The sequence below is a fragment of the Triticum urartu genome, chromosome 7 (genome assembly GCF_003073215.2).
Source record: "Triticum urartu cultivar G1812 chromosome 7, Tu2.1, whole genome shotgun sequence".
Lineage (NCBI taxonomy): Eukaryota > Viridiplantae > Streptophyta > Magnoliopsida > Poales > Poaceae > Triticum > Triticum urartu.
The window spans coordinates 648,657,507-648,673,457 of record NC_053028.1 but is presented as its reverse complement, the minus strand read 5'-3'; positions in this window follow the sequence as shown (position 1 = coordinate 648,673,457).

Below are 15,951 nucleotides of genomic sequence, written 5' to 3'. Positions count from 1 at the left end.
ATTTACCAGATTCGTTATTTGTTATATCCGGCCCCATTTAAATTGTTTAGATGGTGTAGTTTTGTTTTGCTTCACCTCTTGCCATGTTAATCAACATTTAATATTGTTGAGTACCTAAACGAGAGAGAACTAAATAATTGTTGTGGTGCTTCGTCAATATGCAACTCATTGCATATTGGGCTCCACTTAACTTGTAGTTTTGTTTGTGCACTTTGACATGCCTCATTAGACCAGACATGCATCATACTTGATTGTGAATCATGCCATGTTTATGTGGTGGTTGTTTACTATGTTGTTTGCTACTTTCCGGGTTACTTCTCGCGTTAGCTTCGGTTTCGTTCCGGAGTTGTGAGGATCTGTTCATCTACGTCTGTTTGTCTTCTTCATGGACTCGTTCTTCTTCCTTGCGAGATCTCAGGCAAGATGACCATACCCTCGAAATCACTTCTATCTTTGCTTGCTAGTTGCTCGCTCTATTGCTATGCCTATGCCACGATACCTACCACATGCTTTATCATGCTTCCCATGTTGCCATGTCAAGCCTCTAACCCACCTTGTCCTAGCAAACCATTGTTTGGCTATGTTACCGCTTTGCTCAGCCCCTCTTATAGCGTTGCTAGTTTCAGGTGAAGATGGAGTTTGTTCCATGTTGGAACATGGATATTTGTTGGGATATCACAATATATCTTATTTACTTAATGCATCTATATACTTGGTAAAGGGTGGAAGGCTCGGCCTTATGCCTGGTGTTTTGTTCCACTCTTGGCGCCCTAGTTTCGGTCATACCGGTGTTATGTTCCTTGATTTTGCGTTCCTTACGCGGTTGGGTGTTATGGGAACCCATTGATAGTTTGCTTTGAATAAAACTCCTCCAGCAAGGCCCGACCTTGGTCTTACCATTTGTCTACCTACCACCATATACCATCCCTTGGGTCCTGTAGACTCAAGGGTCATCTTATTTTAACCCCCCCCCCCGGGCCAGTGCTCCTCTGAGTGTTGGTCCGAACTGAGCTGCCTGCGGGACCACCTCGGGGAAACTTGAGGGTTGGTTTTACTTGTAGCTAGTCTCATCCGGTGTTGCCCTAAGAACGAGATACGTGCGACTCCTATCGGGATTTGTCAGCACATCGGGTGGCTTTGCTGGTCTTGTTTTACCATTGTCGAAATGTCTTGTAACCGGGATTCCGAGTCTGATCGGGCCATCCTGTGAGAAGGAGTATCCTTCGTTGACCGTGAGAGCTTGTGATGGGCTAAGGTGGGACATCCCTGCAGGGTTATGAACTTTCGAAAGTCGTGCCCGCGGTTAGGGGCAGATGGGAATTTGTTAATGTCCGGTTGTAGAGAACTTGACACTTAACTTTAACTAAAATGGATCAACCGCATGTGTGGCTGTGATGGTCTCTTTCCAGCGGAGTCCGGGAAGTGAACACGGTTTCGGAGTTATGTTTGGACGTAAGTAGTCTAGGATCACTTCTTGATCATATATTCTCGAACGTGCTTTGCCTTCTCTTCTCGCTCTCTTTTGCGTATGTTAGCCACCATACATGCTAGTCGCTTGCTGCAGCTCCACCTCATACCTTTTACCCTTCCCATAAGCTTAAATAGTCTTGATCGCGAGGGTGTGAGATTGCTGAGTCCCCGTGACTCACAGATTAATTCCAGAACCAGCTTGCAGGTGCCGATGATATCGTGCAGGTGATGCAACTGAGCTCAAGGAGGAGCTCTATGAAGATCTTGTTCGTTGTGTTGTTTCGTTTCCAGTCGATCAGTAGTGGAGCCTAGTTGGGGCGATCGGGGATCTATAGCATTAGGGGTAGTACTCTTTTATTTTGGTTTCATAGTCGGACCTTGATTGTATCTGGATGATGTAATGCTTTATTCATGTATTGTGTGAAGTGGCGATTGTAAGCCAACTCACTTGTAACACCCATGATGCGGCTATATCTCCCACGTGTCGGAGCACAACTTAGAGGCATAACCACATTGTAGGCAATGTCGCAAGAGGGGTAATCTTTACACATCCCATGTACTGAATAAGAAAGAGGTACAGAGTTGGCTTACAATCGCCACTTCACACAATACATGAATAAAGCATTACACCATCCAGATACAATCAAGGTCCGACTACGGAACCAAAATAGAAGAAGACCACCCCTAATGCTACAGATCCCCGATCGCCCCAACTGGGCTCCACTAATGATCGACTGGAAACGGAACAACATAACAAACACGATCTTCATCGAGCTCCCACTTGAGCTCGGTTGTGTCACCTGCACTGGTAGCATAGGCACCTGCAACTGGTTTTGGAAGGAATCTCTGAGTCACGGGGACTCAGGAATCTCACACCCTCGCGATCAAGACTATTTAAGCTTAAGGGTAGGGAAAAGGTATGAGGTGGAGCTGCAGCAAGCACTAGCATATATGGTGGCTAACACACGCAAATGAGAGCGAGAAGAGAAGGCGAAGCACGTTCGAGAATCTATGATCAAGAAGTGATCCTAGAGTACTTACGACAAGCATAACTCCAACACCGTGTTCACTTCCCGGACTCCACCGGAAAGAGACCATCACGGCTACACACGCGGTTGATGCATTTTAATTAAGATAAGTTTCCGGTTTTCTACAACCAAACATTAACAAATTCCCATCTGCCCATTGCTGCGGGCACGGCTTTCGAAAGTTCAAATCCTTGAAGGGGTGTCCCAACTTAGCCCATCACAAGCTCTCACAGTCAATGAAGGATATTCCTTCTCCCAGGAAGACCCGATCAGGCTCGGAATCCCGGTTACAAGACATTTCGACAAAGGTAAAACTAAACCAGCAAAGCCACCCGATGTTCCAAAAAATCCCGATAGGAGTCGCACGTATCTCATTCTCAGGGCAACACCGGATGAGACTAGCTACAAGTAAAACCAACCCTCAAGTATCCCCGAGGTGGCCCCGCAGGCAGCTCGGTTCGGACCAACACTTAGAGGAGCACTGGCCCGGGGGGGTTAAAATAAAGATGACCATTGAGTCTGCAGAACCCAAGGGAAGGTGGTAGGTTGTTAGTGCAAATGGTAAAACCAAGGTTAGGCCTTGCTGGAGGAGTTTTATGCAAGGCGAACTGTTAAGGGGTTCCCATTATAACCCAACCGTGTAAGGAACGCAAAATCAAGGAACATAACACCGGTACGACGGAAACTAGGGCGGCAAGAGTGGAACAAAACACCAGGCATAAGGCCGAGCCTTCCACCCTTTACCAAGTATATAGATGCGTTAATTAAATAAGACATATTGTGATATCCCAACAATAATCATGTTCCAACAAGGAAAAAACTCCAATCTTCACCTGCAACAAAAATCCCAAAAACTCTGCTGGAGAGAGGGATCAAACCAGGGACCTCCATCTTTGTACGCACGAGCATAACCATCGCGATAGACAACCTTTTTTGGTTTGCTATTGCGTGCGGACCTAAATGTAATGGAGACCCGAACATTTTCTCAAATTCCTAACGCGAAAATTATTTTGAAAAGGTGTTTCTTAAAAAGCAAACACTTTCCAAATTTTAGAAGAAAAACTAAAAGGCATGAAGAATTTTTTGATAAACTGAACACTTTTTAAAATCCCAAACATTTTTTGAATTTAGGGAACAAAATTTTGAAATTGAAAAGAAAATTTGAACATGAACATTTTTAAAGCATGCACATTTTTTTAATATTGAGAACAAATTTTGAAACGGAGAACAAATTTGTAAGTGCGGAAGTTTGAGAACAAAATTTGAACATGAAATTTTTTAAAGCACGAACATTTTTTTAATCTTGAGAATGAAATTTGAAACAAAAAACAAATTTGGAAGCGCGGATTTTTTTAAAGCATGAACATTTTTCTTTGAATCTTGAGAAGAAATTTTGAAACAGAGAACAAATTTGAAAAGTCCTGAATATATTTGGAAGTGCAAACATTTTTTGAAAACCTGAACAAAAAAGTTGAAGTCTGGTACATTATACTAATTTCGAAAATTTTGCACTTTTTTGTGTAACGAGAACAATTTTCGAATTTTGAGAATTTTTTTAGAAACTGAACATTTTACGGAAAGGCAAACAAAATTTGAATACTTTGAAAAAAAAGAGAAAAGAAAATGAAATAATAAACCAAAGAAAGAAAACAAACAGAGAAAACGAAAAAGAAAAAAAGGAAACAGAAAGGAATTTGAAAATCTGAAGAACAAAAAGGAAATAGAAAGAGAAGAAAAGGAATTGAAAAAATGAAATAAAGAAATAGAAAAACAAAGAAAGAAGAAAAAAGAAACAAAAAAGAAAAAAAGAGTGAAAACCGGTTCAAGAACCTTCTGGAAGGTTCCCAAAACCGGCCAGGAACCTTCCAGAAATTACCCAAAACCGGATAGTGTAGCGCGCGTAGTTGGGCTGGCCCATCTGGATCGCTAGGTCGCTCGGCTCTGTGCGTTCGCTCGACAATCTGCCGCAATGAGCGTCAGCTAGGATATTCCCCGGTTTTAGATGGTCTTTAGTCCTGGTTCTGGAACCGGGACTAAAGGATCGGTACTAAAGGCCCACCCCTTTAGTTCTGGTTCTTATACAAACTGGGACTAAAGGCCCTCCACATTGCCGCTTTCTGGAGCACCATCTTTAGTCCCGGTTGGTGTTACCAACAGGGACTAAAGGAAATTTTACGATTTTTTTTATTTTTTTTCCCGATTTTCAAATTTCTGAACTATTTTACAATTTAATCTTTAATCACCCCTCATCACTGCTCAATTTAACCTTAATCTCTAATTACCCTCATCATTCCAAATCATTTAACTTCCCGGCTGGTCACCCATCCTCTCACTACTTCAGCCTGAGCATGCTTAACTCTCAGGTTCTATTCTCCCTCGTTTTCAAGTCTGCACTTGTTGTTTTCCTGACAATAGTAAGATGTCAATCCTATTAACCCTCAGGAGTTTAGCGTGAATTTGAAGTCACATGTTTCACTATTTGAGTTTGAAACTATTATTCTAAAAAACAATAATTATTTAGTAACACTAATATTTCTTGAATAAGTAGTTTGACCACAGTTTGACCAGATTTGACCAAAATTCAAAAAAAAACTAAAATAATTATTTAGTAACACTAATATTCTTGAATAATTATTTAGTAACACTAAAATTTCTTGAATAAGTAGTTTGACCACAGTTTGACCAGATTTGACCAAAATTCAAAAAAACTGAAATAATTATTTAGTAACACTAATATTCTTGAATAAATATTTAATAACACTAATATTTCTTGAATAAGTAGTTTGACCACAGTTTGACCAGATTTGACCAAAATTCAAAAAAATTGAAATAATTATTTAGTAACACTAATATTCTTGAATAATTATTTAGTAACACTAATATTTCTTGAATAAGTAGTTTGACCACAGTTTGACCAGATTTGACCAAAATTCAAGAAAACTGAAATAATCATTTAGTAACACTAATATTCTTGAATAATTATTTAGTAACACTAATATTTCTTAAATAAGTAGTTTCACCACAGTTTGACCAGATTTGACCAAAATTCAGAAAAACTGAAATAATTATTTTGTAACACTAATATTCTTGAATAATTATTTAATAACACTAATAATTCTTGAATAAGTAGTTTGACCACAGTTTGACCAGATTTGAACAAAATTCAGAAAAACTGAAATAATTATTTTGTAACACTAATATTCTTGAATAATTATTTAATAACACTAATAATTCTTGAATAAGTAGTTTGACCATAGTTCGACCAGATTTAACCAAAATTCAAAAAAACTACAATTTGAGCATAACTTTTTGCCAGGGTACTGATCCACGGGCACCTATGGGACCGGCGGACCGGGTCCCTTTCGGTTCGGTGGGGGCGGAGATCGTGCAAAGAGCGGATCGAGGCGATGCACGCGAGCGATTTACCCAGGTTCGGGCCGCACGGACGCGTAAAACCCTACTCCTGCTTTGTGGTTTGTATTGATTTCTTGCTCGGGAGCGCGGAGTGCTACAATACACACCCGTAGCTAACAAGACCGAGCGTGAGTGTTCGAACCAGCTAACCCCCCTCTACGTTGCACATGGGCCTCCTTTTATATGCTCAAGGGGTTACCGACAGGTGGCAACGGAGGTAAAGGGCAAAAATGGAAAGGTGCTGTGGTAGGCACAGCTACCTGCTACAGTGTATCATACCTAACCCTGACGGCAGGGGACAAGGGCCTTAAATGCCTGTCTATGTCGCCTAAACAGTGCGAAAAGGGACCGCCAGGTACGCCACCGTTCGCCACGATGGCGATCTTGTCAGCGCCGCTTGCCACCGCACGCTGCTGGCTGCACAGCCTCCCGCCACGTACGCCTGGAAGGGCCCCAGAGCGACACGTTGGTGGATGTGCTGGAGCGCGGGCCCAGGGAGGTGGCTCGCCGCGGCAAGCGCCTTGCCGCTGTCGTTGTCTTGTCGCGTCCGGGAGCTTGTCGCTCACCGGGCCTTGCCGGGGCGCGTGGTGTGCCGCGGCAAATTCCTTGCAATGCCGTGGGTGGCCTTCCCGACAAGCTCCTCTTGCCGGGGTCTTGGGATGCTTTTGTTAGCCTTCCCGGCAAGCTCCTCTTGCCGGGGTCTTGTCTTCTTGGCTTGGACACTTTGTTCTTGAATGGCTCCAAAGGAACCACGGAGGACCTTGGCGGTCACCCGGCAAGCCTTGCCGCAGGATGCTGTGACTGCCCGTGCACAAGTTCAGGATACTAGGGTACCCCTACTCTAGTACATCGACAGGAGCCCCCGGGCCTGGGCCATACACGGTGCCGAGCGCTGTTGGGCCAGGCCCAAAACAGGGCACGGGCACGCGCGGCCTAGGTTACGCCGTATCTTACTCCGTATCCACCGCGTCCTCCCCGAACGGCACGCGTCGAATGCGGCATCGTGGGAGAGATCGTGGGCGTTTCTTTATTCGGAAATGCGGAACGTCTGCCCCCTCCCTCTTTATAAGCAGGGGAAACGGGGGCAGCTCGCACATTCGCCCGTTGCTGCTTCCAATCTCAGAAATCTCCGCCGCTCCCTCGTCTTCCCAAAGCCGGAAGAGAGCAGCGCTCCCCTCCCCATCGCCACCAGCGCCACCAACGCCGTCCATCTCCTCCACCACTTGCGCCATGGCTCCAAAAGCCGACAAGGGGAAGGTCGTGAAGTCGACCGAGGCGCAGTGGCTCGCGGCGCTGCGGAAGGAGCGCGCAGTTTTCCCCCCCAAGCTTGCCGCGAAGGAGCTGAGGGAGAACTACTACCTCTTCTGGTCGGCGGAGACACGAGCGCATCCGCGCACAAAGGTACTCCCCGCTGCCGCTTGGAAGAAGGCCCCAAATGGATACCCCTTCTTCGCTCTATTCTTCTACTGCGGGCTCTGCCCGCCTTCTCTGAATTCTTCTGTGACATCTTGAATACCTATGGATTCCACCTCCTTGACTTCACCCCCAATGCCGTTCTGACCATGGCAGTTTTCGCACATCTCTGCGAAAACTTTGTCGGAGTCCATCCCAACGTAGCCCTCTTCTGCCATTTCTTCATACCCCGAGTAGAGAGAGGAGAGCCTCTATCCGGCGGAATTTCCTGGATCTCAAGGGCCGGCAAGAAGGAAACCTATCTGGAGGGAGAGTTCCGCAGCAAGTGGGAGGAGTGGTGAGCAGATTGGTGCTGGATTGACGAGGAGAATCCGCAGCCATTCACCACCCGGCGCCAAACCCCAGTAGCACGCGGCAGCGATTGGAGTGACGTGGCCCCGGAAGACGACAGGCTGAAGATTGCCGTCACCAGGATCCTGCGCCTCAGGCTTGCCGGGCTTACTGTAGGCGCCGTTGGCGCAGACTTCCTTCGCCGCCGCATCGCCCCCCTGCAGGAACGGGGGAGGCCCACTTGGGAGTTCAAGAACGCGGCAGACATTATGAGGCTGCGGCCGGGCCTCAACTACAACTTCACAGTCCTGGAGCTCAATGCAATGCTGCAGGAGCTGTTCAAATATGACCCCCAACATCCCAAGGTGTTCAGGTTGCCGGGGGGCGTCGTTCCGTTGTGCAACAATTTCGCGCTCGATCGCATCCGTGCAATGATGCCGGAGTGCGACTCGCACGGGATTGTGCCAACTTGGCAGGAGCCTTCCGACGACGTCGTGCAGCAATTCTTCGACGACTTGGTGGAGGTGGCGATCCGCGCCGACGAGAAGGACGGCCTCACCCGCGACACCACTGATGCGGAGATGGCGCTCATTGCCACCAGGCTGGAAGAGGCAGCGGCAGCCGCAGCCGCGGGCGAGTTCGGATTCACTGTGGAGGAGGCTGATGCAGCGGAAGCGGCAAGCCGTGCCGAGCGAGGGGAGCCCGCCGGCAAGAAGGAGCTTGCCGGGCGTGACGCCGAGCCGAGCGAGCCCGCCAAGGACACGAGCGGCTCGTTGGAAATCAACTCTTCTTCCTCCTCATCTTCGAGCAGCTTGCCGCAAGCAGAGCCTCCATCCCCACCAAGAAGGCATCTCCGCAAGGCCGGTGACGTGGCGGAGCGGCAAGCGGGTCAACAGTCGCCGCGCCGCGTGACACGCTCTACCGCGGCAAACACCATTGCTGCGGGAGCGCCTCATGCTGCGATGGCAACTGAAGCGGAGTCTAGCCGTACCACCGCTTCTTGTCCCTGCCACTACTCACGCCGCGCCGACAGCCGGAGCGGGGTCGTCTCAGACCACCGCCACCGCTCCCGCCAAGCGGCCAAGGGAAGCTACCCCTCCGCCTCCTGACGCCGGGCGCGCGCCGGACTTCGACTTCTCCGCGTTCAGCTCCGACGAGGAAGAAGAAGAAGAGTAAGCTTCTCTTGCTGTACTTATAGTTCTTCAATTCTTGCTGTTTTGTCTTGTTTCTCACTTGCTTTCCCCTGAACCTGTTCCTTTTCAGGACTCTGGCCCAGAGAGCGGCGAAGAGAGCTAAGGTCCCGGTGATCATCATCGAGGACGAGCCCACTGCGACAGCAGGTGGCGCACCCGAGACAACCTTGCCGGACCCGACGACTTTTCTCCAGGGCAGCCCCCAGCGTAAGTGTATGATTTACTTTCTGCTGCGAGGTGCGCTTGGGTACTTGTCTTTGCTGATATCTGCTTGTTGACTTGTGTAGGAGCCGAGCAGCCCCACCAGGAGCCAAGGGAGAATCCCCCGACAAGGGAGAATTCTCCGGCAAGGGAGGGCTTCCCGGTAAGGGAGAAGTCTCCGGCAAGGGAGGGTTCTCCGGCAAGGGATAGCACCAGCGGCCCCCCGACGGCGGAGACCACAACTGCAGAACCTGGCACAGGTACTCCTCTTGCTTCAAAACTTCCCTTGGGTTCTTCTTCTTTTGATCTTCTTTTCGTTGGATTTTTGCTTGATTCTTCTCCCCTTTCCGGCTGTCAGACCCATCTGCTACAGAGCCAATGGAGACCGAGGTCGTCGCCGACGAAGCAGCCGGTGGTGGCGATGCCGCCGGCGCAGATGCCGCTAAGGCTGATGCCGCGGCAACTGGCGAGGGGTCCGGCGATCGCACTGACGGCCCTGAGGCCGCAGGAGCGCCAGGCGCTACACCGACCGCCGACCCGTCTGCCGCCGCCGCAGCGCCAGGCTCCGGAGAGCCCCAGCCAGGCGTATACCTGAAGGCCGGCGATGACGTCTTCATCAACCTCCCCTGGGCGTCAAGCTCCAGGGCGCCGGTCGAGGGGGAGATCTTCGACGGGAAAGTGCTCGCCTCCGCCGGGCTGACGCTGGTCGACGCGCCAAGCAGCAGCAGCAACGAGCCCGAAGAAGAGCGGCTGCTGCGGAAGTTGATGTCGCTCTACCGCGCGCGACAAGCCAAGCTGGAGTCCCGCGAGGCGCTTGTCGCGAAGGCGGGAGCAGACATTGAAAAGCACGCGGAAGAGCTCGGGGGTTTCCACCGGGAAGCCCTCCGATCCCTGGCGGAGGAGCGGGAGCAGCTCGCTGAAGCGCAGAAGGCTTTCCTCCTCGAGAAGGCTGAAGTCGAAGAGCGCCAGCGACTTGCCGCTGTGAAGCTAGCCGCGGAGGAGGGCGAGCTGGCGCAGCGGAAGGTCAATCTTGACGCCCACGAGGAGGAGCTTGCCTCAAGCAAGCGGAGGATGCTGCCGCCGCCGGCGAGGCCGCCAAGGAGGAGTTGAAGACGAAGGTGGCGCGGCTGGAGGCTGATCTCTCCGAGAAGGGCAAGGAGCTCAGCGACGCCAAGGTCTCCAACGTGGATCTTGAGTTGAAGCTAACCACTTTGACCAAGACTCTGGACAGCGCCAAGGAGCGGGAGGCGGCCTTGAAGGAGGAAATCAAGGCCGACAAGGCGCTGCTGGCGAGTGCTGCCGCCGCCCAGTACGCCTTCAGGGAGACCGTGACGCACTGGACGGAGAGTCTTGTGAACATCGACAAGGAGTTGGCGCAACTGGGGATGGAGGATCTCGGGTATCCCTCCGACGACAACCTCCAACCCAGCGCCAAGCTCGTTCTGTTCTTCAAGGGCGTGGCGACGGCCCTTCAGCGACTCCGGGAGAGGATCCCCAAGCAACTGGCTGATGAGTCGCGCAAGATCTGCGCGGGGGCCCTCCAGAAAGTATTGATGAAGGTAGCCTTCCGCAATCCGGGCCTCCGCCTCACCAACATCCTCAGGACCTTGCCGCCAGAGGCTGATCTGGAGGAGCTCAAAGCCCTTGTCGCACCCATTGTGGACAAGGTGAGCGGGATCAAGAGGGTTGAAGGCGATCGCGTAGATTAGGCTGCCCATTTCTTCTTTCCTTGTCGCTGTTTATCTTGTCATGAAAACAATCTGTTAGAGCCGCGACAAGCCATTTTTGTAATATAACTCTGTTCTGGGCAATGATTCGCAACGTTATTCCCTTTATTTGATTCCTCCCTTTGTATGTCTTTTTACCCTACGCTTTTAGGGAACTTGCCGGTGCAGGCACCAGAACCGCGAGCGCTGAGTGCGGAACGTCAGCAGCCTGCTGGCGGTGCCGCTACTGGTAAGAAACCTTGTCGCAACTAGTTGCAGCTCACTTAAGTTGTTGAGCGGACTCAAAACAAAGTAAGGGCGCTAGCGGCTCACTTAAGTTGTTGAGCGGACTCGAAACAAAGTAAGGGCGCTAGCAGCTCACTTAAGTTGTTGAGCGGACTCGAAACAAAGTAAGGGCGCTACTAGCTGCGAGTCGGTTCCTCCGCGCACAGGTTTTCCATACAAAGTGCGGTCATTCAAGGGAGATAACTTAATAATTAAAAATTTTGATTGCTCAAACTTTGGCAACTTAGCTTTTCTGTTGTTTGCTTCCCGGCAAGGCGAAACTTTCTTGAACGACGCCTGGTCCATACCATCATCTTCTCCTCTCCCCCCGGCAAACTTGTGGGCGAGGGGAACCTTCCTTTCAAAAGAAAGAAGAGACAATACAGATATGGAGCTTTACGACTCGTTATTGCTTACCATGGAGTAGGTGCTGCACAAAGTGTCAGATCATATATGCCAAAAAATAGAAAGCATAAAATCGACAAAATGCGCGGGGCACATGAGATTTATTTATGCACGGGTTCTGCGCCCGGCTTTGCACAAAGGATTACATGCAACAGCGGCAAGACTTGTACAAAAGGTGGTTGCCGGAACAGGTTCCGGCAACCGCACCTTACGGGTAAAACTTACGAAGATGCTCAATGTTCCAGGAGTTGCTCACCGGAATTCCATCTTCGGTCTCAAGGCGGACAGCGCCAGGCCTAGTGACTCGTTTCACCCGGTAAGGGCCTTCCCACTTCGGCGTCAACTTGTTGGAATTCTTGGCGGACTGAACGCGCCGAAGAACAAGGTCGCCTTCCTCGAGACTTCTCGCATTAACTTTGCGGCTATGGTAGCGGCGCAAAGCTTGCTGGTAGCGAGCAGCTCGCACACCAGCCTGAAGACGGTCTTCCTCAAGGAGCAGCGCGTCATCTTGTCGCAGCTGCTCTTGCTCAAGCTCATCATAAGCGAGCACTCGAGGTGACCCATATACGAGTTCCGTGGGGATAACTGCCTCTGCTCCATAGACTAGAGCGAAAGGTGTCTGGCCAGTGGCTCGATTTGGTGTCGTCCTGATCGACCAAAGAACCACTGGCAGCTCCTCGATCCAGTTTCTTCCGCACTTGTGCAGCCTGTCGAAAGTTCTGGTCTTGAGCCCGCGCAGCACTTCAGCATTTGCCCTCTCCGCTTGACCGTTGCTTCTCGGGTGAGCAACAGAAGCGAAGCAGACCTTGGCGCCAAGATCTTGGACGTACTGCATGAAGGTGCGGCTCGTGAATTGTGTACCGTTGTCGGTGATTATCCTGTTAGGGATCCCGAAGCGGCAAACAATCGACCTGAGGAACTTGACGGCTGACTGTGCGGTCACCTTCCTCACTGGTTCCACTTCCGGCCACTTTGTGAACTTGTCGATTGCAACGTACAAGTACTCAAAGCCCCCGACAGCTCGGGGCAAGGGGCCGAGGATGTCGAGCCCCCAGACCAAAAATGGCCACGATAAAGGGATCGTTTGGAGAGCTTGAGCTGGTTGGTGCATCTGCTTGGAATGGAACTGGCACGCTTCACACTTGGTTACTTGTGCAGTTGCATCCTGGAGGGCTGTTGGCCAGAAGAAACCTTGCCGGAATGCTTTGCCGACAAGTGCTCTTGCGCCAATGTGGTGACCACATATGCCTCCATGTATCTCTGCCAACAGCTTTTGTCCATCTTCCCGGTGAATACACTTCAATTTCACACCGTTCAGTCTTCTTCTGTACAGTGTCTTGTCGACAAACTGGTACATACTTGACTGCCGGGCTACTCTTTCCGCTTCTTCTTGCTCTTCGGGAAGTTCTCCTGTCTGAAGGAAACGGACAATCTGCTGCGCCCATGCTGGAGCCTGCGGCTCGACAACAAGGACTAAAGGCAAATCTGCTGCTGCGGGAACATCCGCTTCTACGGCAAGAACCTGCGGCTCCGCCGAAGCTTGACGTTCCCCGACAAGCTTGCCGGAGCAAAACTTGTCGGGAGTTTCTGCTTCAACAGAACAAACCCTGGGGCTTGCCGGAGCATCTTGCTCCTCAGCGCTCTTGGTGTTGGTCTCAGCTGCTGCGGGAACATCCGCTTCTACGGCGAGAAGCTGCGTCTCTGCCGGAGCTTCACGTTCCCTGACAAGCTTGCCGGAGCAAAACTTATCGGGAGCTTCTGCTTCAACGGAACAAACCGTGGAGCTTGCCGGAGCAGACTGCTCCTCAGCGCCTTCGGCGTTGATCTTAGGGACCTTCTTGGCGGCGGCTTCGGGAAGCTCTGCCAGAAAATAGTCACCAGAAATCAACTTCCTCTTCTTGCTCTGTCCAGTTGATGGTGTTACGGACGGTTGAGTCAGCTTGAGCACAAAGATCCCTGGTTCCACAGGTAGCTTAAGTGCGGCGCACTTTGACAGGCCATCGGCAATGGCGTTCTGAGCTCTTGGAACGTGCTCCATTTGTAGGCCGTCAAAGTGCTCTTCTAGCTTTCTCACTTCGTCGACGTAAGCTTCCATCAACGGACTCTGATAATTCTTGTTTACTTGGCGGACGACAAGTTGTGAGTCACCCCTGACAATGAGCTTGTTGATTCCAAGGTCTGCCGCGATCCTGAGACCGGCAAGAAAGCCTTCGTACTCTGCAGTATTGTTTGTTTCTTGCTCCTTGGGAAAGTGCATCTGGACTACGTACTTGAGGTGCTCTCTGGTGGGTGCGACAAGCAGCACGCCAGCGCCAGCGCCTTGCAGCGAAAAGGCACCATCAAAGTACATCAGCCACTCTTTGATTACTTCCTTGTCGGGGATGCTTGTTTCTGGAATTTCTTCATCTGGTGTTGGCGTCCATTCTGCTATAAATTCTGCCAATGCTCTGCTTTGGATAGTTGAAGTACTCTCAAACTTGAGGCCAAAGCTTGACAGTTCCAGTGCCCACTCAACAATCCTGCTTGTCGCTTCTGGATTCTGTAGTATCCTCTTTAGCGGAAAGCGAGTGACAACTGTGATCTCATGTGCTTGGAAGTAATGGCGCAGCTTTCTCGAGGCCACGAGGAGGCCGAAAAGCAATTTCTGCACTCCAGAGTACCTTGACCTAGCCCCCTACAAAAGGGAACTGACAAAGTAAACTGGACGCTGCACCACCTTCTTCTGTATCTCCTCTCGCATCTGCGCAGATCCATCTTTGTCGGGACCAGAGCTTGTCGGGGAAGCCCCCTACTTGTCGCTGGATGTGCTTGCCGTGGTTGCAGGCTCGTCATCTGCCTCCCTCTCTGCTACTAATGCAGCACTAACCACTTGATTGGTTGCCGCTATATACAGCAGCAACTTCTCTTGTGGCTTAGGTGCGACAAGTATTGGAGGGGAGGACAGGTATCTCTTCAAGTCTTGCAGTGCAGCCTCCGCTTCTGGAGTCCATCTCATTGGGCCTGCCTTTTTCAATAATTTGAAAAACGGCAGGGCACGCTCAGCAGACCGAGAGATAAACCTGCTGAGAGCAGCCACACAACCGGAAAGTCTTTGTACATCCTTGACGCGCTTGGGTGCTTCAATCTGCTCAATGGCCTTGATCTTGTCGGGATTGGCTTCAATTCCCCGCTGAGACACGAAGAACCCGAGAAGCTTGCCGGAAGGAACTCCAAACACACACTTCTCTGAGTTGAGCTTGAGGCTGATCTTGCGCAGATTTGCAAAGGTTTCGTCCAAATCTTGAATCAGAGTTGTCCTGTCCTTGCTCTTGACCACTATATCATCCATGTAGGCTTCCACATTTCTGTGTATTTGCGGCTCAAGGCGACATGGACTACTCTTGCAAATGTTGAACCAGCATTTTTTAATCCGAAAGGCATTCGTACGAAACAGTACGTGCCACATGGAGTAATAAATGCGGTCTTCTCCTCATCCTCTTCTGCCATGAAGATCTGATGATATCCTGAATATGTGTCAAGAAATGAAAGCAAATCACATCCGGCTGTGGAGTCAACAATCTGGTCAATGCGCGGCAAAGGAAATGGGTCTTTGGGACAAGCTTTGTTAACATTGGTAAAATCCATACAAAGTCTCCATTTCCCGTTTGCCTTGCGCACGACTACAGGATTGGCCAACCACGTAGGATGGAGCACTCCTCTGACAAGGCCTGCTGCTTCCAACTTCTTGATCTCTTCTGCTATGAACTCTTGGCGCTCCACTGCTTGTTTCCTAACCTTCTGCTTGACGGGCCGCGCATGAGGACAAACGGCAAGGTAGTGCTCAATCACTTTCCTGGGAACACCGGGGATGTCAGACGGTTGCCACGCAAACACGTCGACATTCGCCCGCAGGAAAGCAACGAGCGCGCTTTCCTATTTAGGGTCGAGAGTGGCACTGATGGTGAAGGTACCACCAGTGTCGTCCTCCTTGGCGGACACCTTTTTCGTCTCTGGCAGAGCTGCCATCGTCTTCTTACACTTGCCGGTGGAGCTCGATGGTGCGTCCTCGACGGCAGCGCAGCACTCCGAAGAGGTGCGCTTGCCGGAGTGGGCATCAGAACTCTTGCCGGACTTGGTCTTCTTCCCCCCGGGAGCTTCAGCGGCAAGTGACTTGCGCTCTGCTGCGGCTGCTGCTTCCTGGTAGATCTTGTCGGCACAGATAAGAGCATCTTTCTTGTCGCCAGGGACAGAGATGACGCTTATCGGGCCTGGCATCTTCAGCATGTTATATGCGTAGTGAGAGGCTGCCATGAACTTGGTGAGTGCTGGACGGCCAAGTATTCCATTGTAAGGTAATGGAATATCGGCAACGTCAAAAGTGACTCTCTCAGTCCTGAAGTTCAGCTCGCTGCCAAATGTTACGGGCAGCGTGACTTTCCCCTTCGGCTTGCTCCTTCCCGGGTTAATTCCTTGGAATGTGCCGGTCTCTTCGAGCTCGCTGTCAGGGATCTGGAGTTTTTGGAGTAC